The sequence below is a fragment of the Phascolarctos cinereus genome, unplaced genomic scaffold (genome assembly GCF_003287225.1).
Source record: "Phascolarctos cinereus isolate Bilbo 61053 unplaced genomic scaffold, phaCin_HiC Scaffold_2;HRSCAF=192, whole genome shotgun sequence".
NCBI classification, from domain to species: domain Eukaryota; kingdom Metazoa; phylum Chordata; class Mammalia; order Diprotodontia; family Phascolarctidae; genus Phascolarctos; species Phascolarctos cinereus.
This window is the reverse complement of record NW_027555625.1, coordinates 325,625,678-325,652,831: the sequence shown is the minus strand read 5'-3', so window position 1 is coordinate 325,652,831 and position 27,154 is coordinate 325,625,678. Positions and strand designations below refer to the sequence as shown.

Genomic DNA, 27,154 nt, shown 5'->3' with positions numbered 1-27,154 from the left:
ACTTGTCTTGATAAATAGCTCCAGTTCCTTTAGCCAAACCTCAATAAGCACGATCTGCAGACACACAGGTAGATTACACAGATAATAAGATGCAGGAGAAAGAGCCCTGGGCTGAAACTGGGGAGTCCTGCCTTCTAATTCAGGCTCCAATACCACCTTGCTGTAAGATCTTTCTAAAGCCCCTTTCCTTTTCTGGACCTCAGTTTGCCCAACTGTAAAATGAGAGGTTTGGATTTAATGGCCTCTGGAATGCTACTGGAAGGCACCTTTGGGGAATTCCCAGGCCTGTGACAGGAAAGAAGGTTGGGACGTGGGGATGGGATGGGAGACATCGTGGAGGGGATGGTGGTGGTGGGGAATGTGGGGAGGAGCCCAGAGAAGAAAGACCTGGGAACTCACAGGCAGGTCCACAGCCCGGAGCCAGGCCACTGCCAGGGTAGACTTGAATGGATTTGTGGAAGGCCTGGTCCCGGACTGTGAACTCGTTGGGGCAAGGAGCTACCTAGTACCGGCCACAAGCCAGAGCTGGGGATCCCCGGGCTTTACTCGAGAAGGGGCGGGGCAAGTCCAGCAGGATACCCCCTCCCCGAGAAAGGGGGGCGCGGCAGAGAAGGAGGGAGGGGCCCGCTGGGGCCGAATCCCTGGCTCTCTTTATCTCGCAGCCGGAAGCCTAGGACGGCCGTGCGTTCCTAGCCCAGGTAAGCTAGGAGGAGCGCCTAGGGAATCAGGGCTTAGGACCCTCAGCTCTCGAAGGGCGCAGGCAGCCCCCCAGCTGGTCCACGGGCCCCATCCCCTCCCCCTGACTCATGGCCAGGGCCCGGCCCCGCCGCCGCAGTTCCTCGGCGCCTGCGCTCGTCTACCCGGCTCTCAAGGGGGAGGGTCTGGGGCGGGGCCGCGGGGGAGGGGGACCGGGGGTGTGCTCGGCGGGCGGGGCAGAGGGAGTGGGGGGGGGCCCGCTGCGCACCGACGGGGCGGGCCATTTCTGCGCAGCGCAGGCGAGGCTGGGAGCCCCGGAGCCTGGGTCCCTCCGGCCCGAGTCGCTGCGGGAGCGTCGCTGTCCCGGACGCTGGACAGCCCAAGGCTGGACCGCGGACAGGTCAGCTTCCCCACCCCCACCCTTCGCCTCCCCCGGGGCGTCTCCCTGCACCCTCCTTCTTAAGACACAACGAGGGGCGGCCCAGGCTCCAGTAGGGGGGAGGGGGCGATGCGCGCCGCAGAGATGGGGGGGTGACAGGCCTGGACCCAAACCCCAGGATTGGGAGGGCTGCCCCCACCCGAAGCCCGGGCCCCGTTCTTTCAGAACCAGCGGGTGTGTGTGTGTGTGTGTGTGTGTGTGTGTGTGTGAGAGAGAGAGAGATTGTGATTGTGTGTGACAGCTTGTGTCTGTGTTTCCGTGTGACTGTATGTGTGTATGTATGTGGCTTTGTCTCCGCACCGATGGGCGGTGTATGTGTTGCGAGGGGGGATCGGTGAGAGGTTGGGGGGCTCGGAGGTTATGGGGCTGTGGGTGTGAGGGATGTGGTAGGGGAGGGGGAAGGAGGGAGAGGCTAGAAGGTTTCAGAAGCGCAATGGTCGTCTGAGGTGGTTGGGGTTTGGTAGAGGATTTGAGAGATTGGGGGCTTTGGGGAAGGCATTGGGAGGGCGGTGGCTGTGGGAGGAGGTTGGGAACTGTGTGTGCCTGGAGGTTTTGGGAGGCTTTGGGGTAGGCAACCGCAGGGCCCCTCTGGGAGACCCAGCCGACGGTTCCAGTGGGGGTGGGCGTTGGAGGTTTGAGGTGGGCTGTATATATGGGAAGGTTTAGCGGGCTTAGCAGCTTGAGAATTTGGGGGCTTGTGTGGGAGGGGCTGGTGGAGGTGGCTGCAGAGCCCGCTCAGGGAGACCCCGCAGATACTCGGGGGCGGGGATTATCGGCGCAAGCTTTGGGTCGGGTGCTGCCCGGCCGGGGGGAAATCATTTATGTGGGTAGGGTAGCGTGGGGAAAGGGGGGAGTGCCTTTCCTATCCCTACACCTGCGGGGGCTCCACCCACGGAGGGGACCCGCCTCTCGGCCAGAGCAGGTGATTACTGGTTGCCCCCTCCCCCCAGAAGGGGCAAGAACTGGGATTTTGGGTTGGGGGACTCCTCTAGCTCTTGGCCCCGGGCCGGGTTCTAGCTCTGGGGCTGCGGTCACCTTTCCTGGTCCTAATGAGACTCGCCCTCTTAAAGGGCCAGTGTTCCCATTCCTCCCATCCCCAGACTCTCCTCCCTGCGCTTTTCCACGTTGAAGAGGATGAGAGTGGTGTATCTTTCTTTGTATGTATGTGTCTTTGTGGACAAGGAGTATATATCTGTATATGGTAGATCTTTGTGTGTATGTAGTGCCAGTATCAAGGAGAGGGGTGACATCTGCGTGTATAGGTCTGTGTAAGGGGAGGCATTTTTCCTCTTGGTGGCCACAGTTGTGCTGAGTTGGCGTCAGGTTAGGGAAGGTTCCTGGGAAGAATTCAGGACCCAAGCTTCCTTTCTCCTTCATTATTGGGGCCTTTGAGGCTGCTAGAATGGAATTCTTCTCTAGATGAAGGACTTGTGTTCACTAGTGTATTTGTGATAACTTGTCTGCTTCTGTAACCATTTAAATGTTGATCTGGACAAGGAGGTAGTCTGGAAGGAAGAGAACAAAACTCCATGGATGAGCATTAAGCAGGGCCTGGTGATCTTTCCTATATGTTATGCTTTCCTAGGATAACAGGTTCCTAGATTTAGAGCTGGAAGTGACCTTAGTCTATTTAATCTACATCCAAGTCCAAATCCAAGTCCAGTCCATTTATAGTTGAAGAAACTGAGGCACAAAAAGGTTAAGGGGATAATGATTTGGGCACTAGTCCTCGCTCTGCTACCAAGTAAATTTTTGAACTTGAGCAAATCTTTTTCCCTTCTGAGTCTTACTTTCCCCATCTGTAAGATGAGAGAGTTTGGACTCAGTGGTCTATAAAGATCTGCCAGGTTTGGACACTGGATTGCTTTGTTTCCCAAAGGAGTATGTGTTGTGAGTTTCCAGTTGTGGTCTACTTCTGGGTGTAGGTTGTGATCACGGCATGTATATGTCAGGATAGCTCAGTTACCTCAACCTCTATTAAGTTCCTGAAATCATATTTGGGCCCTTTTCACTCTCCCTGGACCCCTGAAATTTACTGTGGGCTGAGAGTCTGGGGTGGCTTGGCTTGGGCCCTGGGCAGAATTGGTTTTCCTTCTGAGTCTCAAGCAAACTTTCCATTTCTCAAATTCTATCTGCTTCATGAAATCTTGACCATTCCACGTAGAAGTAAGCACTTCAGAGCATCTATTATCTGAACTACATTTGCTAACTAGCCCTTAGGTCATGTCTTGTGTGATGAGAGATTTCTGGAGGCTGTTCACCTCTTGGACTTCTCATTGGTTCCTAGCATTGGGCTTACCACACAGGAACAGAGAAAGATAACACACACATTTGCAGATTAGCAGATGGTAGGGAGTTAGGATAGAGAGCTGAGGCATTGCTAAACAGCAGAGTCAAGAGTCTAAAAAAGATTGACAGGTTAGACCAGGAGTTCTTTACCTGGGGTCTGTGAACTTGTTTGTTTTTTTAAATACTTTCATAACTGTATTTCAATATGATTGACTTCCTTTACAATCCTATGTGTTTTACTTTATGTATTTAAGAGCATGATTCTGAGGATGGCATCCATAGGCTTCCCTAGGTTGCTGACAAAAAACAACGAAAAGAAAAAACCTAAAACACCAAACTTTAAGGACTCCTGGGTTAGAATAATTTAAAAAGATGGAATTGAATAGGGATAAATGCAAAGTCCTAAATTAGGTTCAAAAAATCAAGTATACAGAGAACGAAGGTAGTCTGGCTAGGTAAAAATCCCTTGGAAAAGATAGCAGGAGTTTTTAGGAGCCCAAAGATCTTGGACTGCACTAATACATGCATGGTTTTCTGAACAAGGGAGGTCATGGTCTTTTTGTCCTCTACCCTGAAGTGTCACATCCAGTTCTGGGACCATGTTAAAGGAGGCACTTGGATTGATTGGAACTTAGCCAGAGGAAGGCAGCCAGGATAGGGAGGAGACTCAGACCCATGCCACTATGAAGAGCTTTAAAGAAACTGAGGCTGTTTAGCCTGAAGAAGAGAAGACTTAGAAGGCACCTGATAGCTGTCTTCAAGTATCATGTCATGGATGTCATGGGGAGGAAGGACTAGATCAGTTCTTGTTTAGCCTCAAAAAGGCAAAACTAGATTCAGTGGGTAGAAGTCATAAGAAGGCAACTGTTCATAAGAAGACAGTGCTGTCCAACCAAGAAATGTGGGGCTTAGGAGGCAGGGAGTGCCTCATTACTAGATGTCTTTAAATGGAGGCTGGATGACCACTTATTGGGGATATGGTAGAGAGGATTCATGCTTAGGAACTAGTTGGACTCGTGTGACTCTGAGAGTAGAGTCTCTGTTTCTATGACACATCTGCTGGTTTTGTTGGGAGAACCTTTGGGAGGGCATTGGATTGGGATTTGGGAGTTGAGCCTAGATTTAAAGCAGGAAGGGACCTTAGAGGTCATCTAGTCCAATTTTACAAATGAAGAAACTAAGGCCCAAGGAGATCATAGGGTCATAGTTCTAGACTAGAGTCTGAAGGAGCATCAGAGAACATCTTGTCTAACGTCTCATCTTACAGGTGAGGAAAATGTGGTCTAGGGTGGTTAATTGACTTGTTTGAGGTCACATGGTAGTCAGGATTCAAACTGAGGACCTCTGACTCCATCTTAAGGATTCTTTCCACTGCATCATGTCTTTTAAAATGAGGGGTAGACTAACTAATCACTAAGGGCCTTTGGGAGCTGTAACATTCTGATTTTAGGATTCCTTCTGTAGCAGCTTTTGTTTGCCTGGGGTGAAGCCACCCCTCTTTCTTTCTTCTCAGTGACTACCTTCAGCCATCTTCCTGGTTATGCTGTTCTCCTCTCCCTCACACACCCTAGGTCTCCCTTCTCACCCACATGTGATTGGCCCTGGGTGCCAATGCCCTGATGGCCGGATCCCAAGGCTAGGTTTCCAGTCCTTCCTTCTGCTCATCTACCTCAAGGCATACTTGCTTGCCACCCTTTTCTCCATTAATCCCCAGGAAAGGGTAAGACAGAAATCCCTGTAATATATTGCCTGTAATATATCCAGATCCTTTTTGGCCCTTGAGGTAGGTGAGGGGAGAGACAGGGCAGTGCCAAGTAAGAAGTTCCCATCAATTAGGCAGCATGGTCTAATGGGCAGAGCACTGGATTTGGAGCCAGAAAGACCTGAGTTGAAATCTCACTTCTGACATTCTGGCTGTGGAACCTTGGGTGAGTCACTTAATAGAAGCTAAGCCTTAGTTTCCTCATCTGTAAAATGAGGCAGTTGCACTAGATGGCCTCTAAGGTTCCTTCCAGCTCTAAAACTGTGATTTTAGGTTTCTGAATGTCTGGCCCAATTAGCCTGCCTAAAAGAAGGGAAGGATGAGAGTATGGGGAGGGGGGCGGGGACTCAGGCCAGATCTCTTCTGCAAGGGGAGACTCCAACAGAGATGAAGATACTCTATCATTTCCCTCTTCCTCGTTCCTACCCTTCCTTCAAAGCCTATTTAAGCCCTACCTTTTTCCTGGAAGACTTCAGACACTGTTCCCCCAGCCATTGGACTTGGAGTTAAAAGACTAGGTTTCTATTTTGGTTTCAGCACACATTAGGTGTCTGACTGGGGCAAGTCACTTTTCCTCTTTAAAAGGAGGAGAATATACTGTCTTCCTTCTTTGTACACCTCAAAGTGATATGGAAATGGGAGCTACCTAGCATTTAATCCTTCTCTGAGCTGCTTTGATATTTTACTTTTTAGATCCTACAATCCAGAGACTGGATCCAGACCCTTGGTTCTCTGTGACTGTCTGGTCTGTGTGCTTTTCTTATTCCCTCTGAAGGAATCATTCCCCTCTACCTAGTTCAGACTTTCATTTCTCTCTTGGACTATTGAAATAGCCTCCTAATGGAACTAGTCTCCCTACCTCAAGCTTTTCCCTTCTTCGTTTTTCTCCTACACTGCTGCCAAACTGATTTTCCTAAAGTACAGGTCTGACTATATCCCTTTACTATTCCATGAACTTGTGGCTCCCTATAAACGCCTCTTTTTGGCATATAAAACACTTTACAGCCTGGCCCCTTCCTGTCTTTCCAGTATTCTTTTATTTTACCATCTCTCCTTCCAGCCATACTAGACTACTTTGGTGTTCCTCATGCCAGATCCTCCCTCTCCCATCTCTTTGCCTTTGCACTGGCTATCCACATGTCTGGAATCTTCTCCCTCCTCATCTCTCAGCATCTCAAGCTTCCTTTAGGTCTTAGGCCAAGGCTGGAGGCCTTTCCCAATCCCCTGCCCCTCCCCTCCCAGCTTCTAGTGTTTTCCCCTCTAAGGTTACCTTGAATACAAACTTGAAATGTATGTATGTATATTCTGTATATGTATCTTGTTTAGACTTATTTGTGTATCTTGTTTTGCCCATCAACATATAAGCTCCTTGAGGGCAGGGGTTGTTTTTGCTTTTTTATTGTGTCCCTGGGGCTTTACACCGCATCTGGCATGTAGTAAATGCCTCATTAAGCACTTATTGATTGATTGATTCTTCAAAATTGAGCCTCTGAAGGGCTTGGCTCTTCTGGGGTTTCCTCAGTCTGCCCTGCCTCGGAACTGAGCCCAGTATGTGGAAGGGATGTCAGCCCTTGTGGGATCAGACTGAGCTGTCCTTGGTGCCTGCTGTCAAAGATGAGCTCCAACCCCTGTGAAGGATAGATGCCTCAGTCAAGTTCCCTCCTGGAAGGCATCCCTGACTGCTCCCTCCCACCCTCACTGAGCTTTCATTTCTCTCCACACCTTCTCAATATGCTCAGAGATTGTGCCCCCACACTTTAGCATGAAAGAATTACGGAACTTCAGGTCTAGAAGAGACCTCAAAGAATGTAGAGTCCAGCCCTCTCATGTAGCAGCAGAGGGAACCAAGGTTCCATAGACGGGGAGTTACTGGTCCACTGTCACAGCCAGTTTTTTTTTTTGCTTGCTCTGTTTACAGTCAGTATCTGGTGCTGCTTTCAGGAGGTGTTAGCCAATGCCTATGAATAGTTGTGGGGCTGATGGGGGGTGGTGCTGGGTGTGTGGGTACCTGGCCTTTTTCCTTTGGGTCCCCTGGCCAGGAGAGGGGACTGGGCCCCTGGTGAAAGGGAACCCTCTGTCCCTTCCCTCTCCCACCCTGGCTGGTGAATGGGGAGGTTGTTGTGTTATCAATCCTGCAGTTGCCTCCTCTGCCAGGCCGGTGGAAGAGGGGTGAGGGGGAGGAGATTGGAGCTGAGGTAACTCTCCTCATGAATGTCTTCATTTAAAAACAGGAGAGCATCTCTTTGAGGCTGTTTCCAGCCTCCCATCTTTTCCTGGCCTCAGGAATATTCAAGGCCCCAGGAAGGAATTAGAAAGAAGAGACATTTTGTCTTGTCAGTGTTTGGACCAAATCATCTTGTTCTGTTACTCAAATGAGAGTAGTCCTCCTTCCCTTCTTCTGCCTTTCCTCCCTCCCCCTAGCCTAGAGTCATAGAATCTCAGGGCTAGAAGGGACCTCAGAGGTAATCATATGGTCATAAACTCAGAGCTTGAGGGGACTTTAGGAACCATCAAGTCCAGTCCTCTCTTTTTACATGTGGAGAAACTGAGGCCTGGAAAGACTTGCTTAAGGTCACACAGAGAGTGTCAGACCAGAGAATTAAACCCGGGTTCTTTGACTGGCAGTCCAGTTTTCCTTTCCATAGTGCATTCACAAAGGGAATCCATCGTTCTCAGGTAGCTCCTGTGTAACATTCCTGACAAAGAGGTCATGGAATCTCTTCCTTGGAGACCTCCAGTGACAGGGAGCTCATTATCACTTGGGGTAGCTCATTCTGGTTTTTTTTTTTTTTTTTACAATTCTGATTTTCATTCTTTTTCTTCCAGTTGAAATAAGAGGAGGAGCATACTGAGCACTGATGGGAGGCAGGGGGTGGGGAGTTGGGAACCTTTGATTTGGGTTCAAAGGAACCGGGTTTGAATTTTAGTTCTGCCACCTGGGTAGTTCTAGACAAATCCTTTCCCTTGGTGCTTCCATTTCATCAGTCAAATGAATGAGTTGGACTAGATCTTTAAAGATCCCTTGCAGTTTTAAATTCAGATCCCCTCAGCTGGGGTTCCAGACCCTTCTCAGACTTCCTGGCCAATTATCACACAACTTAAGGCCTCCAAGCTCTCTCTAGATCTCTGTTTTCCCATCTATATAGTGTGGGGAAAGTGATGCCTGTGCTACATACCTTTGTAGTAGATTTTGGAGGCGTTATAGAATTTATAGCTAGGAGCAGTCTTAGCTCTCTTCTGCTAAAGCCTTAGCATCTAATAGCAGAACCTGAATTCAAAAGGCAAGTGTTTTTTTTTTCTTTCCAATGCACCAACCTGTGGGGAGGAAAGCTACAGAAATGAGAGTTAGTAAATTCACCTCCCCATAATTATCATTCTCTTCTCATCTCTCGCCTTCCTCCCCTCCCCTTCTCCCCCAACTCCTTTTCACAAGCTGATCTTAGTTTTCCTCTAAGTGTCATCCAAAATAAATCTAATCCTTCTTCCTTATGACAGAAAACTGCTTGTGACTGCCCCTCTCTCCTTTTCTTTCTTTGGGATTAGAAATCAGGAGGGATGGAAGTAGTCTGGGCTGGAGGCCTGAGCTGGTTGTGGGGTTGCTTAAGGTTGGGTTGCTCAGGGCAGGGATTGGAAGTCTTTTGGTATTACTGTAAGAAGCTCTTAGAGGGGATGGGGATGAGAAGTTTTAGTGAAGCACTTCCTTCTTAAATACATCCCGGTTGCTTGGTTGTTTTTTGTTTTTTAATTAAATTTCTAAGTAATGAACCAAAAGGATATAATAGAGCTGAATGGTAACATCCAGCCACTGGGTCATAGTGTTAGAGGTAGAAGAGACCTTATAGGTCATCTAGTCCAACCCCTTCATTTTACAGAGGAAGAAACTGAGGCCCAGAGAGGTTTAGTGACTTGCTCAGGGGTCACCCAGGTAGTAAAGGCAGAGTCAGGATTCAAACCCAGGTCCTGTAATTAGATTCAAGACCCATTGTTCTTTCCAGGGCTACATCCTACCTCTCAATCTAATCCTCTCACTTTATGAATGGGGAAATGGAGGCCCAGCCAGGCGAAGGGAGTTGTTCAAAGTCACTCAGGAAGTCAGTGGCAGATTTTGGATAGGAATTTGGGTCTCTGGCTCCCAGCCTCAGATTCTTCCCAATACTTCAGTCTTTGGGCTTTTGGCTCTAATGCCATTTTCCCCTCTCTCATACATGGGCAAATAATCTCTCTACCTATAAAAAAAAATCCCTAGTGATGGAGAGAGGTGGAGTCTGTGGAGTGCTTTGAGATCCTCTAAGCAGGTCCAAGTTGGAGGATTACTAGGATAGGTTATCTTCACTCTGGAGTATAAGGAGAAAGGAAATTGGCCTCCCTGAATTGGCTATCTTTCCCCTCATATAGCAGTAGTAGCTACTCCCTCATGAAAGAGGGACCCCTAAGAAGGCTCTGTATAGTTCTGTGATCCTGCCACTCTCCTTGCTCAAAAACAGGTTTTTGAAATGAGAAAGCCTGGCATAGTGGAAAGCTCAATGGACTTAGAGTCAAGAGAGCTGGGTTTGGACTCTTTGAGATGCAGTATCCTCATCTTTAAAATGGGGAGAATGACTCTCATTCTACCTATCTTATAAAAGTTGTTGTAGGCAAATGACTTTGTATTGATTTATAGGCCTTATGGGAATGTGAGCTATTATTCATAACTCCCTTTGGTCCTTGCAGTAAAGTTCAAATTCATTAGAATGGTATTCAAAGCCATATACAAATTGACCCGATCTCCCTTTCTAGCCTTATCTCCCCTAGTCTTCTGACAATCACATGTCCTAAATTCAACAATACATGCCTCCTAGGCACCAGAAACTGTTCTAGGTGATACTTGTACAAAGACAGAAAAAGAGCCCTCTAGGAGCTTAGATTAAGGGGAGGAGAAGAGACTATCAGATGAAGACAGATAATTAAATACAAAATCCAGACAAAATAATTATCTGGGAAGGGGGTATTAGCAAAGAATTGGGGGGAGAGGGAATTGGGATAGGCTGATCCAAACCTAGGTTACCCCCTCCCCTCAACATTTGCCCATTGACATTCTCCCCATCCTTGAAATCCCAGCTTAGATACTACCTCTGCCTCCTCCGTTGGATTCCACAAGTTACTTTCCCTCTCTGGGCCTCAGTTTCCCCAACTGGTTTGGATGGTCTCCGTGTTACCTTCTAACTCTACATTCTATGAGCTATGATCCATGAAATACCAAACATTTAAGGACCCTTTATATCCCAGGTCCTCTGCTGTGCACAGGGGATAAAAGATGAAAGCTTCCTACATCTTCCCCCCCTCCCCCTTTGCCCTCACATCAAACCTTTGGCTTCTCTTTAGTACACTTAACACAATTGGTTATAGATGACTTTTTTCTGTGCTTATGTCTTATTGACTTTGCTAGCCTGAGTGAGGGTCCTGTCAGCAGTACTCTGAAGTTGAGAAGGATCTGGGCTAAGTTAGGACCCAAGGAAGGAAGGGAGTCAGGGAGGGTGGGAAGAAGGAAGTAGGAGCCTGACAGAGATAGGGCATGAGGAATGAAAGGTTTTTGGTATCCCTTCCCTCAGCAGCTGCTTTTCTAGGCTGACCCATCTCTTTATACTATGAGTTCTTTACCATTCCAAAAAATATGCTTGCTCCTATCTTCTTTCATATGGCCCAGTCTAGCCCAAAGGACCGCACAATTGCAAGGGAGAGGAGAGGGACCAGGCAGAAGTATCGTGGCACATGAGAATGTTATAGAAGGGACCTTAGGGACCATCTAAAGCAAGAGTTCTTAACCGGGGATCAGCAGGCTTGTGGTTGTATTTTTTTTAAAGAATATTTTGATAACTGTTTCATTATAATTGGTTTCATTTGTAATCCTATGTTATTTTATTTTTTGCACCTAAAAACATTATTCTGAAAAGGGGTCCATAGGTTTTACTAGTCTGCCCAAAGGGTGGGAGTCAGAAGCCCAGAAATGGAACTTTCCCAGGAGTCTCACATTCCTTTAGGTCTCCTGATTTCTCCCCGATGGTGTCATGCTGTGTGCTGTCCCTGGGAGGCTGAGACTTCAGGGACCTGGTACAGACTAAGGACTGGAGTTGTTCTGAGAAGTCCAGCATTGACTTCCTGAGTCTTCCTAAAGGAGGTGGAGAGGAGAATGTCTAAGACAGAGTGAGGAAGGAGGCGGTAGGCTGGGAGTATTCGAAGGTGCTGGAGGAGAGGGAGAAGTGTGCGTGTATGTGTGTGTGTGTGTGTGTGTGGGAGGAGCAAATAGGGTGGGACTGGGTGATGGAGGTTTTAGGTGCCAATCGGTAAAGGGTCTCTAGGCTATTGTCTGTTAGACAGTTTGAGCAGCCATGGGACAGCCTAGGTGGGGCTCAGATCTATTAGACCAGGAGGGAAGGCCTGTTCTGTGTCCATCTGCCATGTCTGCAGGAAAGGGGATGGGGGCTGCTTGGCTTCTTCTCCCCTTTCCCCTACACTTATATTCTGCAGCAGCAGGAACCGGCCACACCTGTAACAGAAACTAGTCTGAGTTAAGGGAGTTAATTGTTAATCCAAAACTAGGACAGAGTTTCTCCCAAACAAAAGCTTGATTTAAGAGAGTGAAGGACAGAGGGACTGGGGGCAAAAGAAGGCGGGGAGAAGGATTACAGATATAGCACTGGAAGGGACTTTAAAGGTCATCCAGATGACACAATGGAAAATACTCAAGACCTGGACTAAGGAAGACCTGAGGTCAAATCCAGCCTTAGACATTTACCAGCTCTGTGATCCTGCATAAGTCAATTAACCTCCCTGTGCCTCAGTTTCCTCAATTGTAAAATGGGATAATAATAGCACCTGCCCTTCAAGGTTTTTGTGAGGATAGAGGGGATATTTGTTAAGTGTTTTTGCCAAACCTTAAATGAGCTATTTAAATGCTGGCTATTACTATCATTATCATCATCGAGTCCAGTTTCCTCATTTTATAGATGAAGAAACTGAGGCCTAAAAAGCCAGGAGTCAGGATTCAAACTAAGGTCCTCTGACTCCTTTGGTTCCAAATCTATCACTCTCCCCACTGTACTACATTGAAGGAAAGAGGCTGGCATTGAAGATTGCTCTGGACTGGGGGTGGGGAAGAGTTTGAGCCTTCCAGTTTTATCTGGCTCTGACCTGCTACTCCCTCCAGGGTTGGTCCCTCTTTGCTTGACTCCTCTCCCTACCTTAGAGCCAGTCCCACCTGTTAGACTGTAGGCCAGTCCCTGGGGCTCTGTCAGATGGGATGATAAGAGGCCTTTGGTGAAGAGAGTAGGGAAGGGAGAAATAGAGTTACCAGGCAAAGGTGGGTTTTCTTGGTTGCCTGGGTCCCTTTCTGTGAGATCTTAGCTGTATGGAGGTGACTAAGGTTACAAGGACTATCTCTCTCTAGGTAGCTAACATCTGCCTGGCCTGTTAGATACAATACCTGAAAGAGGAGTCACTCCTTTGAACCAAGGAACTATCTCTAGAAGGCCACTCTTAAACGGGGCCCATATTTCCTAGGAAGGTTGACCTAGTCCAGCAGTAATGTCATTACTATTATAGTAATGTTTCCAAAGACACAGTGGTCCCAGCCAGGTGAGGGAAGCAGGGCAGGGATTATTTTTCCACATTTTTTTGGAACCTGAGTAAGGCAACTCTGACATACTAGTTGACTCTTTCAACAGTGGCTTGGTCAGGGTAAGAGGTGACTACCAGTCATTGTGGCTTTCAGGAACCAGAGATTGGGGGGGGGTGATATTGTTGAGTTGTGGAGCAGCTGTCTCTTGGTGATCTGTGGTACCTTCATTGAACATCATCAAAGGTTGATCTTTCCTAGAGGGATTGAATCATAGGATTATGGCATGTTAGAAATGGAAGGGCTCTCAGAGACAATCTTGACAATACCCTTTGTTTTACTCAGAGGAAACCTAAGGTCCAGAGGTGGCAGGAGATTTGTGGTATCTCTGGATACCTAGCTAGTAGCAGTGTCCAGATTCCCTGCCTTCCAGATCAGAGTGCTGACATACTAAGTTTCCATTTGATTTTTTTGGGAATGTGACAGGATTTGCTACTTGGTGGAGATGGAGAGAGGATGGAGAAAGGGTCAGGAGATCTGGAGGAGAGTCTGGATCTGTGTGACCACCTCTGGAGACCTAGGAGAGACTGGAGATGGAAACTGATTGGCTCTGGGCCCTCAGTCCCTCCCATCCCTAAAGTTCCAGTTTATTCAGCAAGCACTTAGTTCCTGACTGTTTTGGGTCCTGGAGAACAGGAAGGAGACTGTCCCTGCCTGGTGGTTGGGAAAATAAGATGAACCAGACCTGTAGAGAAGGTGTCTAATGTCTTCCGAGTACTGTGGAAAGATGGAGAGCTGGGAGGGTGGGAATTAAGCTGGACCTTGGAGGAAGGGGGAGGATTTGGGCTAGTGGGGAGAGGAAGGGGAGGAGAGAGAAAGTAGAAGGAAAATCAGCACATCTCTTTTTTTAATGCAGTTTAGGTTAAGTGACTTGCCCAGGGTCACACACCTAGTAAGTGTCAAGTGTTTTGGTCTGAGGTCAGATTTGAACTCAGGTCCTCCTGACTTCAGGGCCAGTGCTCTATCCACTGTGCCACCTAGCTGCCCCTCAGCACATCTCTTTTGTCAGAAAAGGCAGTAAGGTGGTGCAGTAGTTAGAACATTCGGCCTAGAGTCACGAAGACTTGAGTTCAAATCAAACCTCAGATACTTGCTGATCTTGGGCATGTCACTTAACTGGTCTCTGCCTCAGTTTCCCCAAATAGAAAATGATGATAATGTCACTTACCACATAGGGTTGTTGTAAGGATCAAATGAAATTAAAGTGCTTAGCTTGGCACATAGTAATTGGTTTTTTTAAAAAATAGTAATTGTTTAATAAATGCTTATTCCCTCCTACCAGCTCTGGGAGAAAAGTAGTGGTTTGAGTATTGTCCCAGAAGCCACGTGAAGGGGATGCCTCCCAAGCTAATGTGCGATTTCATTTAAGTGGAAGCTGAATGGCTCCTTGTCAGAAATGTGATGGAGGAGATCACTCTATCAGTTTGAGCTGAGTTAGATATGCTCTGAGGTCTCTCCCTTCTATGAGATTATAAGAGTTTCTCCTTCTGTTAGATCCATCCAGGAGCCTGGATGTATTCCACTCCACTGCCAGTCTTCAGATTCACAAAATAAGCCTCTGGAGGTAGGTAGAGCCCCAGACTTCTCTTCAGGAGATCTGATCCTAGTGGTGGCTCTAATCCAAACTTACTATGCCTTCTGGGGCAGGTTACTCACTGGACCTCAGTTTCCTCATCTATAAGATATTCTGGGACATATCTCTGGGCAGCTTGGCAAGAGTACCTGCCATCAGCAGACATCCACTTGAGTCCTGGTTCTGCAGCCTAGAACTTGCTTGGTGATCTTGGGCAAATCCTGGCTCTCCAGGCCTTTTTCCTGAGGAAAGAAGATGTGGAGACAATGAATGAAACCTGTCCTGCCTTCTTGGCAGGGTTATTATAGAGAATCAGTAGAGAACTTGGGTGTCTAAGACCTTTCAGCTATGAAGCATTATCATCTCAGACCTTGGCCTGCAGCTTTACACAGAGTACGAGCTTAATAAATGGGTGTTTGGAATGCTTGAATGGAATTATGTGGACTAGAAGCTCCAGGCCTCCTCCATAGCACAGACTCTTGTGTCTCAGCCACCTTACACAAGGCACAGATGATCGCCAATTTACAAATTGGGAAACTACAGCCAAGGAAGGCAAAATGATTTGCTCATGAAGAACATTAGGTTGATGGTAGAGCCAAGCCAAGTCCAGGCATGAAATAGATAATAATAACACCTACCTCCCAAAGTTGTCACAGGCATGAAATGAGATCTCTGTAAAGTGCTTGGCCAACTTTGAAGCTCAATATAAATGCTATTTATGATGGTTTTGGTGGTGGTGATGATGACGTCAGGGCCAGGGAACTGACCCTATGTTCTACCTCTTTAGGTACTTGAGCAAGATCCCCATCCCTCAGGGAGCTGGGAGTGGGGGTAAGTGTTGCTTGGACCCCAGATGTCCTTTCTCTTCTCTGTTGCTATTCAGTACTTGTGTGCTTTTCTCTTCCTAGGGCCCTGAGGTGAGCCCAAGTCCCAGACAGAGAGCTTTAGGGAGTCACCTTGACTCATGTCACCTTGCTCTGAGATTCCAAATAGGGACACAAGAGGCCCTGGTCCCTGGGAACAGACTTCCAAGGGTAACGCTATGGTTGCAAGAAGCCTGGACTGGGAATCAAGAGATTCCAGTTTGAGTCCTGACATTGCCACTGCTAATGCACCTTCCTTAGAAGAGCTTGTGGGAGAAGTAGTGTTAAGTAGTACTAGCCCCACTTTACAGATGAGGTAGCTGAGGCTCAGAGAAGGCAATGACTTGCCCCAGGTCATTCAGTAGGGAAGTGGTAGAGCCAAGGGTCAAACCCAAATGGACACAGAGAGATTTAGTAGCTTGGCCAGGGTCACACGTAGTAAATGCATAGAGATAGAACTACTAAAGTTCCCTTCCTCTGAATTTAGTTCTCAAATGAAAAAAAAATTTAGTGATATCTTTTGTTTTATATCACCTACCTTCCTTCCCTGACCCAGCTATCCCTTATTTTAATAAAGAGGAAGAAAAGGGAAAAAGTTAAGCAAAATTGATCAATGCATCTTTTTTTTTAATGACAATCGGGGTTAAGTGACTTGCCCAGGGTCACACAGCTAGTAAATGTCTGAGGCTCAATTTAAACTCAGATCCTCCTTACTCCAGGTCCAGTGCTCTATCCACTGCACTACCTAGCTGTCTCACTCAACACATCTTAAAAAACTGGACAGGGTTGCATGGTTCCATGCCTGTAAATTCCCTCCCCACCTTTAAAAAGCATACTTGTCTTCTCATGTCTTCTTTGGGGTAAAGATTGGCCTTTATAATATAATTCATATATATATATATGTATATATATACATTTATTTATTTATTTATTTATTTATTGTTGTTTTGTTTCAGTTGTTTTGTGGTGGTTCAATCTGCATGGTTGTGGCCTTTGTGTCTGTTGTTTTCTTGGCTCTGTTTACTTCAGTTTGCATCAGTCCATATAAGTCTTTCCATGCTTCTCAGTGCTCATCCTGTTCTTCATTTCTTACAGCACAGTCATATTCCACCACATTCAAGTACCATAGTTTGTTCGGCTGTTTCTGAATCAGGGGTCATCTACTTCTGCTTCCAGTTCCCTAACACTCTTTTCACAATGACACTGATTCCTTGTGTGGCCTTGGGCAAATCCTTCCCCTGTTTTGGGCCTCCTTCTCTTCCTCTGTCAAAATGTAAGGCTAGACAGTCTCCAGGAGCCTCCCAGCTCTGAGATTCTGTGATTTTAAGGACTTGCGGCCAGAAGCATCTCACTAGAATCTAGATCTCATGCTGCTTAGGGAAGTTATCAGGCCTGTGTGAGTGGAAACTCTGAAGCTGAGAAAAGCCTTACTGTTCAGGGGCAAGCCCCATGCCTAACAGCTCTGCGTGTGTGTGTGTGTGTGTGTGTGTGTGTGTGTGTGTGTGTGTGGTAGACACAGAACTAGGGCTCTTTGAGGCCTCTCAGTCTTCCTGGTTGAGAAGCTGGCGAAACTGGGCTTTGACATCGCCCTCTCCCTGTGAGATTTCATTTCTCCTCCCTTTTATCAAGAGTACCATCATCTTTCTGGTTACCCAGGTTCAAAACCTCAGTGTCCTCCTCAATTCTTCTTTCTTACCCTATGTATTCAATCAGTTACCATATCTTGTTTCTACCTCCACAACATCCCCTGAACACACCCTCTTATCTCTAGTCCATAGACACCGCCCTAATTCCTGCTATCACTGGACTATTATAATAGCCCCATAACTGATCTCCTTACCTTCAATCTCTCCCCTCTCTAGTCCATCCTTACGCGGTGCCAAAGTAATTTTCCCTAAGGGAAAGTCTGACTCTGTTATGCCCCTGCTCAATAAACTCAAACTTTAGTTATGTGATCCTGTGAGGTTGCATTCCTCCCCATCAGAATGAGGAAGCAGAGTAGAGGGCAAAGATCGCCAGGCTGGGAGCCAGGAGACCTCAGGTTCTTATGTTGTCTATGTTTCTGACCTGTAGGATCCCAAGCAAATAATTTCCTCTCTCTGGGCCTCTGTTTGCTCATCTGTAAAGTGGTGGGGGTAAGGGGTGGGAGGGGGAGTGCATCTCCAGTCATTCTGATCTATATCTGGCCACTGAATCCAGATGACTGTGGAGGAGAAAGTGAGGCTGGTGACCTTGCACAGCCCTCCTTCACTTAAATCCAATTCATTTGCAAGTCATGGCATCGTCTTGCTGAGGTCATGGTCCTCTTTGAGAGCAAAGGGCAAACAACAGCAGCAACATGAGGAGGATGGATATGATGTCTTCTGGAGTCCCTTGTAACTCTTTCACTTGGATCTTATGGTTCTACTTTTTTGTCTGTGCATAACAGTGTGTGTGTGTGTGTGTGTGTGTGTGTGTGTGTGTGTGTGTGTGTGTGTGTGTGTGTGTAATGCATGCAGGTGTATAAGCACAAGCCCTGGCCTTCCCAGTCCCCCTAAAGCATTTCTCTAGCATTCCAGACTGATCCTTTCTTGGTGTTGTTGTTCAGTTGTTTTTCAGTCATCTCTGACTAAGATGAGGAAACTGAGGCTTGCCCAAGGTCACACAGCTAGTAAGTATCTGAGGCTGGATTTGAATTCAGAACTTCCTGACTCCAGGCCTGGTGCTCTATCCACTGAGCCACCTTACCTGCCCTTCTTTCTTGGTAATAGAATAATTTTCTTGGTCTGGGCCTTAGTTTCTCCTCCTGCAAATGGGTAGGGTGCTTTTCACTATAGTTAGGCAGATGACCTCTCCTGGAGGCCTAGGTGCCACAGACAAGGACTTTGGGCCTTCTTCTCCCTGCCCTGCTGGTGAGGTGTGATAGGTAGCTACCAAGGCTTCACGGAAGCAACTTCAGAGATAAGGTCTTTCAAAAACAAGGTGTGGAAATGTTCCAAGGCAAGACAAAGGTGTATTTGAGCCAGTGCCCCACTTTGGGGTGTCTGTGTTGCTGAGAGTAAACCATCCTCTTCTTTCTGGGCTTTTCTGGCCAGACCTAGTACTACCTGACTTCCAGGGTCTTCTGTAGCTCACAGAGGTCCCAGGCAGCCTTTCCTGAGCTTCCCACTGATCAGTGTTTTCTCTCTCTTCTCTAAATATACCACCAGAGGTGTTTGATGAGAGGTTTTTTTTTTTTATGTCCCAATAGATGGAGTGCAAAATTGGCCCCGTTTTACTGACGCACAGAAGGGTTAAGTGATGATGTGAGGTAATGACAAGGGCATACTGCTGGAGTGATGAGGCCTGAGTTTAAGCTGGAGCTTTAACTCATGTTAGTTGTGTGAGACTGAGCAAATCTCTTCCTTTTAGTGGGTTTCAGCATGTCCACCTATAAAATGGAGATGCTAATGCTTGTAGTGCATAGAACATTGGACTGGGAGTCAGGAAGTCCTGGGTTCAAATCTCATCCCGTACACTTACTAGCTGTATGACCCTGGGCAATTTAGTAACTTCTCTAGAAAAAATCTCAGTTTTCTCATCTATAAAATGGGGATAATAATAGAATTTCCTTTACAGGTTATTTTAAGGATCAAATGAAAATGAAGTATTTTGCAAAGCTTAAAGTGCTATATAAATATCATCATTATTGTGGTTACTATTATTGTCTATTGCATAGGATGCTTTGGGAGGAAAGTGCTTTAAAGTTGCAAGAGAAGTATGAGCTATTTACTACGGAAACTAGAACTGAGCTGATTTCACAGACAGACCTAGTAAATCTGTTGTTGTTTCCTTGTCCTAACTAGACACAAAATTGCCCTGGGAAAGTTGTCTGGTTGCTGGGCAGGAGGTGTAGCATGTAATGGATTGGTGGACACTGTGTCCTTCCTAGGGATACAAAGTTTCCCTTTGGGAAAGGCCCCAGTTATCAGAAGAGATAGGACAGTCTGAGGAAGCTTGGAAAGACTCCTACTCCTGCTCCTCCCAATGTTTGAGATGAAGTCCTGTTCCCTCACTGGTTTCTGTCCTCACAGAGGCAGCCAGGTGGCATACCTAGCTGGAGTCAGGAACTCGGGAAGACCTGAGTTCAAATTCAGCCTCAAACAGTAGCTGTTTTAATCCTGGGCAAATCACTTAATTTCTTGTAGCCTCAGTTTCCTCAACTATAAAAATGGGGATAATAATATCACCTACTTTGTAGGGTTGTTGTGGGGATGAAATGGGAGAATAGTTATAAAAAATGGGGTGGGGGAACCTGTGGCCTCGAGGCCCTCTAGGTCCTCAAGTGTGGCCCTTCATAGAATTTCACAGAACCAATTTGGATTCCGTCAAAGGGCTGCACTTGAGGACCTAGAGGGCTACATGGGGCCTCGAGGCTGCAGGTTCCCCACCCCTGGTGGCACATAGTGGGCACTATGTAAATGCTTATTTCTTCCCTTCCCCATCTGTCCCATCCATCTCTTCAGTGGCAGTAGCCAATTGTCTTTGTAGCCCAAAGTGAGGTGGGGGGAGGGGAGGGGTCTGCTCTTCCTGCTGGCTATGTAAGATTTTGGTATTGTTATTTGTTATTTAGAATCCCAGGGTTAGGATTTTGATTCCTGGGCAGTCGAGGAAAATAGAATCAGAGCTATGCTTGTGGAAGATTAATCTGGTAGCTTATATGGGTTAGGATAGGAGAGAGGCTGGGTGATGTTCAGAGTAAATACCAGGTAAGGCTATCAAGGGACTGGTTTTGGAGTCTTGGATCTGCCATTGTCTCACGGTATGGTGTTGGACAAGTTCTCTTGACTTTTCTGGGCCTCAGTTTCTTCCTGTAAAATGATGGTTGGCCTTGATCTCCCACATTTCTTCCAGCCACCACTCTATGGCTTTCGGATTCAGAGGCCGAGGTAGGGGTAAACTGAGGGAACTTAGACTTGAAAATAAGTAGAATCAAATAATTCAGAGTCTTCCAGAGCCTGTGTCCTGGGATTTTTCCTGGATGGCAATAAGGTTTTTTTCTGATTGAAGGGACCATATGAAAAAATGCTGGAGCCTGTGTTTGGCCAGGCCTCTCTATCCTTTCTTCCTGTGCCTGGCTTGTTTGAGCTGGGCTGTGGGTGGCCAGGGAGAGAAAGTTTTTCATTAGGTCCCCTGCCCTCTCCCCTCCCTTCTCCTCTTCTCTGTCTCCTCCCTACAGCTCAATGGGCAGGCAACCCCTCTGGCCTTTTGGCTGCTGTCCTATTTTTGCCAAGACTGGTTTGACAACCTCTTAGCTGGGCTCCTTTCCCTGCCCTGCCCTGGGGCCCTTCCAGGACTCAGTGAAGCCACTCATGCCCACAGGGTCCCATGGCTCTCTCAGGAAATACTGGAGACTGAGGCAGGACCTAGCAGCCATAGTTACTTTCCTTATCTCATTTCTTATCTGTTTTCCTGATCAATGATTCTGTATCTCTTCCTAAAGAGTAGGCAGTGTGATATAAAGTAAAGAGCACTGGATTGGCAGTTATAAGGCCTGTCACTAATTAACTGTGACCTTGGGAATGTCATTTATTATCTCTAAGCCTCAATTTCTTCATCTGCAAAAAGAGGATAGAATCATAGCATGTCATCTGGAAGAGACATTAGAACACAGGAAGTTAGACTCAAAGGGCTCATCTATTCCAACTATCTCATTTTTTAGATGGAGAAACTGAGGCCCAGGGGTAGTAGACCTTATCACAGATGTGTTTGCAAGGATTAAATGATGAAGTGGACAGAAAAGGGCTTTGACAAGGATAAATGTATTTTCATTTGAGCTGTTTGGCTTCTACCAGGCTGGAAGGGTTGGTTTTTTGAGCTCAGAACTCACTTTTCCCAGGACCGATTTGTTCTCTTCTTCCAGGGACCCCTGAAAATGCAGGGGAAGACTCCAACCACCCTGAGTCACTTGTCCCGGGCAACTGAAAGGTCACTTAGGTGGGAATCACAGGATAGCAAGATAGCAGAGCTGTATGGGACTAGACCATCTACTCCAATTCCTCAGAGGCCCAGAGAGGGGTTTACCAAAGATCATACACTAGTGGTATGTAGCAGAGCCACAATTCAAATCCAGGTCTTCAAACTATAATAAGTATTACACAGCATTCTTTCTGAGTGGTAATGTCACAGTATTCCAGGTCTTGGATAGTATGCCCAGGTCTCAGATAAGGACAGGGAGAGGGCTGAGGAAGAAAATTGTTTCTGGTCTAGGAGAACCTGATACCCTGTGGCTAGGAGGGGAAACCCTTTTCTTCCTTCGGGAAACTGGTTTCCGACCTCAGTGGTGATGGTGGTAGTGGTAGGGGAAAGACAGGGGCTGTGGCCTTATACTCACCCCAGTACACCTACACAACAGGTTGAGACATGCCAGTCTCTCTGTCTCTGGGTACCTCCTCTTGGGAGGACTATGGTAGCTGGTGGTGACAGGCCTACTCTCTGTTAAGGGTGGAGCCGGGAGAGGGTGGGAACAGAGCAGAAAATTCCAGAGGAAAAGGTGATGGCTCACCCAGTTTTACGCCCCTCAGTTTCCTCTTTGACAGGAGGGATAAGTCGTAGACATGGGACCAATTAGGGAACTAAGCAGGAATTAACTGGCAAAGCTAGGTCAGTCCCGAGTTCAAAGGGACAAAGATGTCTGTGGTGTTCCAAGGGGAGTTCCTAGGGGAGGTTGGATCTGAATTGTCCTTCAGGACAAGTAGGAGCCATGGGATCTCAGGCTTTAGAGCCATGTCCATTATTGGAGTAGGGCTCCTATTGTTTCCTGATTCAGAATCAGTTCTGCACTGATCTGGGGGACATTGATTTTGGGGGCAAAAGAGGATGGGAAGTCAGATCAGCTCAAATACTTGTTGGGGGAAGATTCTAGGAGATTGAACTTACTGGGTAATTGAGAGTTAGGATGAAACCTTTTTGTCCCCCACTCATATGGATAATCCTTGTCAAATATCTGAAGTTACCCTCATTAACTTCCTATCCTCCTCTGTCAGGTAAAGTTACTAGGGGCAGCTCCTCCTTAACTTAGGTCAGGGTAATTGAGTCACCAGATTTCTAGGACATTGATAATACTTGAGATCCTTCATCAGATAGAAACAGCAGAGCTTAATATTTATTTAGTGAGAATCCTTAGTTAAATTAGGAAGTCACCAGATGGCCAGCTGAGCTGATACCTCCTTTGTCTCTTCTCCTGCCTTTCATGGACCCCTTACAAACTGGAGGCAGTTTGTGGTTCTTATCCCAGTTGTGAAAACTCCTAGTTATGGGTATCACTGGGAGAGGCTTTTTGGCTCATAGAGTATCCCATGCATGTTCATGGTAGGAACCATCCCTGTCCAGCCTGAAGCCAGAGCTGATATGGACTGGGCTCATCCGGGCTCTGGAGATCTAAAGGAAACAGTTCTGGCTCATTGAGTTTTGTCTCTAACTGAGGATGGAAATAAGAGCCTTTCAGAAGAGACCTAGGGGTGAAAGGTAGCTTTAGCTACTAGTGAAGTGTTCAGGATGACCAGCCCTGGTGGGGCTAAATCATTGTATCAGAGACCCTTAGAAACCATCATTTTAAGCCAACTTATTTTGGCAAAGTGAATAGAGTGCAGGGCCTGGAGTCAGGAAGACTGAGTTTGAATAGGGCCTCAAACAGTTACTAGCTGTGTGACTCTGAGCAAGTCACTTAACCCTCTTTGCCTCAGTTTCTTCATCTGTAAAATAAACTGGAGAAGGAAATGACAAACCACTCCAGTATCTTTGCCAAGAATATACCCTGGACAGTATGGTCCATGGGGTCACAAAGACTTGGACACAACTGAACAACAACAACAGCATTTTACAAGAGGATAGGGAAACTGAGGCCCAGAGAAGGAAGGGATTTACCTAAGGTCATTCGGCTAGTAATTACATCTCCTAATTACCATACCAGGTCTCTGATGTCTAATGTGCTATCCCTAAGGTGGAGATGTAGCTGCCCCCATAAGCCTGTTCTTGGAAGAATGCCTACCCCTCCTCTTGGCCCCTGTTTTCCCTTGGGGGAGTTGGAGAGTAAGGAATGGTTGTTGTCTGTGAGGTCTTCCTTCATTACAAGGCTTCATCCCCATCTCACCCCACCTACATTGAGGTTGATGGAAGTGGGAGTTCCCTTTTCCTACCTTCCCTTCCCTCCAAGAAAGCCCGTCTCCTCAGTGGGGGAGGTTTGGGGCTAGAGCTACCGTGTGTGTTCTGGGATGAGCCAGGGGAAGGACCCCGGGAGCAGAGAGAAGGCAGCCTGGGCTCTAATGCTTTCCGCTAATGCTTTTAGCAGGAGCCTGTACTGAGAAGGTGCCATTGTCTGCGTTGCCACGGGAACCAGGGTTCCTGCCTGTTCCTGTGGCTCTGATTGGCTCCTGGTGGGGAATTGGCTTTAATGAGTGGAAGGCCCTTCCTATTGCCCGAATTTTCCTGAGACCGAGAAGATCCCTGCTGATGGGGAGTGGGGGGGGGAAGGATTGAATTCAGTTCCCTAGATATACACATCACAGCTTTCCCTTTCTTTCAAAGAGCTCATTCATTCACTCATTCAGTAAATACTCATCGGGGCTTAAATTAAGGTACTTAAAATCTACCCATCTTTTAAAGCCATGCTCATGACCCCCTCCCTAAGGAAGCTTTCCCAGACGGCTCTAGTAGAATTGTCTCCCTGCTCCCCTGCCCCAGTAGGATTTTGGGTTGGTGGATTATCCATTCCAACCCCCCAGAGAGATCAAGATGGTGATTCTTAAGCCTTCTTCACCCAGGTTTAGTCCTCTACACAGCTGTATTAGGTAGTTTTCTTACATCAAAATTTCTGTCAGCAAAGCCCATCTTTCAGTGGCCCAGTTCAGTTTGCTCCAAGACCTGAAAAACTATCCTTTATTTACTTCGAAGTTGGGGAGTGGGGAGGCCTGAAGAAGAGGATGAGTTTTACCTACAAAATGGGGGTGGGTGGGGGAAGTTAATTTGGATCCATGACAGAAATGTAGTCACCAACCATTTCTTAAATTAAGAGACAATTATACAATGGCAAACTTTCAAATGGTACTTATTATTAGAAAAGTAAAAATACAAAACCTACTTAGCCAGAATAATGCTATGATCATATTTAACAAAGGGTTCTATTGATATCTTTTCTTTTTACCTGTCATTTCCACATATACTCCTTGCCATAGGGAGCCGTCCCTTGTAACTCTGAGAAAGCTAGGCAAAACCAATGGACTTGGCATGTGTCTATGACAATGCATGCAGCACCCCAAACTCATAGTTCCCCACTTCTCCATGGAAAGGAGGGAGTTCATTCCCTCACTTCTGTTCTGGGGCCAAGATTGGTCATTATGATTATGCAGCACATGGTTTCTTTGAAACTGTTCTTTCCATTTCTGTTTCTGAAGACATTTTGCATGTTATTTTTTTTATTCTATTTGTTTAACTCTATGCCAGTTCATAGAAGTCTTGTCATCTTTCTACAAATTACTTATATTAATCATTTAATAGGATAATAACATTCCCTTGCATTCATATACTGAAATTTGTTTAGCCCTTCCCTAATTCATATGTTTCCAGTTTTTTGTACCACAAAAATTGCTACTATAAATTTTTTGGAAATATAATGGGTCCTTTCTGTTTGCCTTAGGGTAGCCAGGTGATATAGTAGATAGAATGCTAGACCTGGAGTACCAGGAAGGCCTGAGTTCAAATTCAGCTTCAGATACTTACTAACTGTGTGACCCTGTGAAAGTCTCTTTACCTCTATTTGCCTTGATTTCTTATCTGGAAAATGGGGATAATAATAGAACCTACTTCCCAGGGCTGCTGTGAGGATCAAGTGAGATAATATTTGTAAAGTGCTTTGCAAACCTTTAAGTACTATATAAATGTTAGCTATTGTTACTTGACCTTTTGTGGTGACCTCATTTTACACGTGAGGAAACTGAGCCTGAATGGATGGGGCTTATCCAAGACTACACAGGATATAAAAATTGAGCCAGAATTCAAATGCAGATCCTCTGACTCTAAAATGCTTTCCAAACTAAAATATCTTCTTCCTTTCTAGGTAGAATTATGCCATCACAGACCTGAGAGCAGGAAAGAACCTTGGAGAGCAGCAGTGTGGTATCATGGAAAGAGCCCTGAATTTAGTCAGGAAAGGTCTGGGTTTAGATCCCAGCTGTCGTACTCACTTACCCATGGGACCTTGGGTAAATCATCTAGCCTCTATGAGCCTCAGTTTCCCTGTCTGTAAAATGGGGATGATAATAATAATAATGAACATTTAACCCATTAAAGATCATGGCTGCAGAGCTGGAGGGAACATCAGAGGTCATCTAGTCCAACCACTTCATTTTAGACAAGGCCTCAGGGGGTTAAGTAACTTGACCAAGGTCATATAGGTAAGATCATGTTGCAGAGTGCTTTCTTTCTTTTTCTTTTTCTTTTCTTTCTTTCTTTCTTCTTTTTTTTTTGCAGTTGGGGTTAAGTGACTTGCCCAGGGTCACACAGCTAGTAAGTGTCTGAGGCTGGATTTGAATTCAGGTCCTCCTAACTCCAGGGCTGGTGCTCTATCCTCAAAGTGCTTTCTATAAACTAGCTCATTTGAGCCTCACAATCATCCTGCAAGAGAGGGTACTACAGGTACTTCCCCCATGTTCTAGATGAGAACATTGAGGCTCAGAGGGTTCAGTGACTTGTCCAATGACTTGCCAAATAGCTAGTAGGCATCAGAGACTGGATTTGAACCCAAGCCTTCCTGTCTCTATTTACTATTCTGAATTCCTTCATCATTAATGATTATAATAATATGTAACAATAATGCCTTTCTTACAGGATTGTGAGGAAAACACTTTGCAAACCTTTAAGTGATCTATGTTAATATGAAATGTTTTCTACTCCAAATCCCTCATCCAAATCCCAAAGGAGGAAACTGAGGCTCAGAGAAAGGATAGGAAGTTGTCTAAGGTCACAAAGCTAGCACAGAGCCAAAACTTGGACACCCATTCTGCCAAGTCTAGGGCTCTCTCTGCCCTGATCCCTCCCTTTTCCACATGATTTCCCTACCAGAAGAACAAGACCTGGACCTTAGCTTTCTGTTTTCCCTTCCTGCCCAGCCCAGGGCCTTGTGTGCCATACTGGCTGAGGCAGTGTTTGACTGGTCTTTTTCTTGAGAGAGGCCTTCTTGGGGGAAAGCTTTCCCCTAAGGTGATCCTTTGAATAGCACCCAACCTTCATTCCCTCTCTTGCCTCATTTGGGCTTCCTCAGCTCATTTGAGCTGGGCCCTGAGAACACCAGTATTGGTTTTATTCCTTCACTCCTGTGCCTTGGAGCAGGATTGGACTGGGGTGGAATAGCTGAGGGAGTGGAGAAACCCAAGTCTGAATCCAAGCTTTTCTGATATGAACTCAGTTTCTGACCATTGTTGAGTCACTTCCCTTTTCTGGGGCTCAGTTTCCTCCTCTGTAAAACTGGGATAACTAATTCCTACCCTATGATTTTAAAGCCCATGCAAATATGCATTAATACTATTATTGTTTGGGGAAGCTGGTGGGCATTTTCATTGGCTCCTCCCCATGAGGGTATTCTAAGAATTATTGCGTTTGGAACCTCTTTCCCATTTCTTCTCCTCCCACCCTCCCCACAAGTGGCAGAGAGGGAAAGATTTTTGTAGCTAGTGACTTGATTGGGGGGGGAGGGGTTGGAGAGAAGATTGTCTGTGAGCTCACCTGGGAAAAAATGCTTTGGGATCCTCATGGGACCAGAGACAACAATTAATTTTTTTTTCTGTATAGTTGGAAAATTGTTCAGAGACTTGAATGTGTACTGTATTGAGCAGGGGTTATCTCAGAGATGACCCAGCCTTAATCACTG

At 46.4% G+C, this 27,154-nt stretch overlaps 1 protein-coding gene across 33 annotated transcripts in view; it reads left to right on the top strand.

Moving 5' to 3' along the window:
* The first annotated feature begins 446 nt into the window (after positions 1-446).
* Positions 447-27,154, top strand: part of EPB41L1 (erythrocyte membrane protein band 4.1 like 1) — a 107,159-nt gene continuing 80,451 nt past the window's right edge. For 12 of the 33 annotated variants that reach the window (XM_020998663.2, XM_078150250.1, XM_078150244.1 and 9 more), the window contains exon 1: positions 955-1,096. The gene's annotated coding sequence lies outside the window, so the exon portion shown is untranslated. Of the gene's footprint in view, positions 699-954; positions 1,097-15,197; positions 15,242-27,154 lie in introns of those variants that run through there. The other 21 variants (XM_020998677.2, XM_078150249.1, XM_020998672.2 and 18 more) reach the window with 5 other exon arrangements.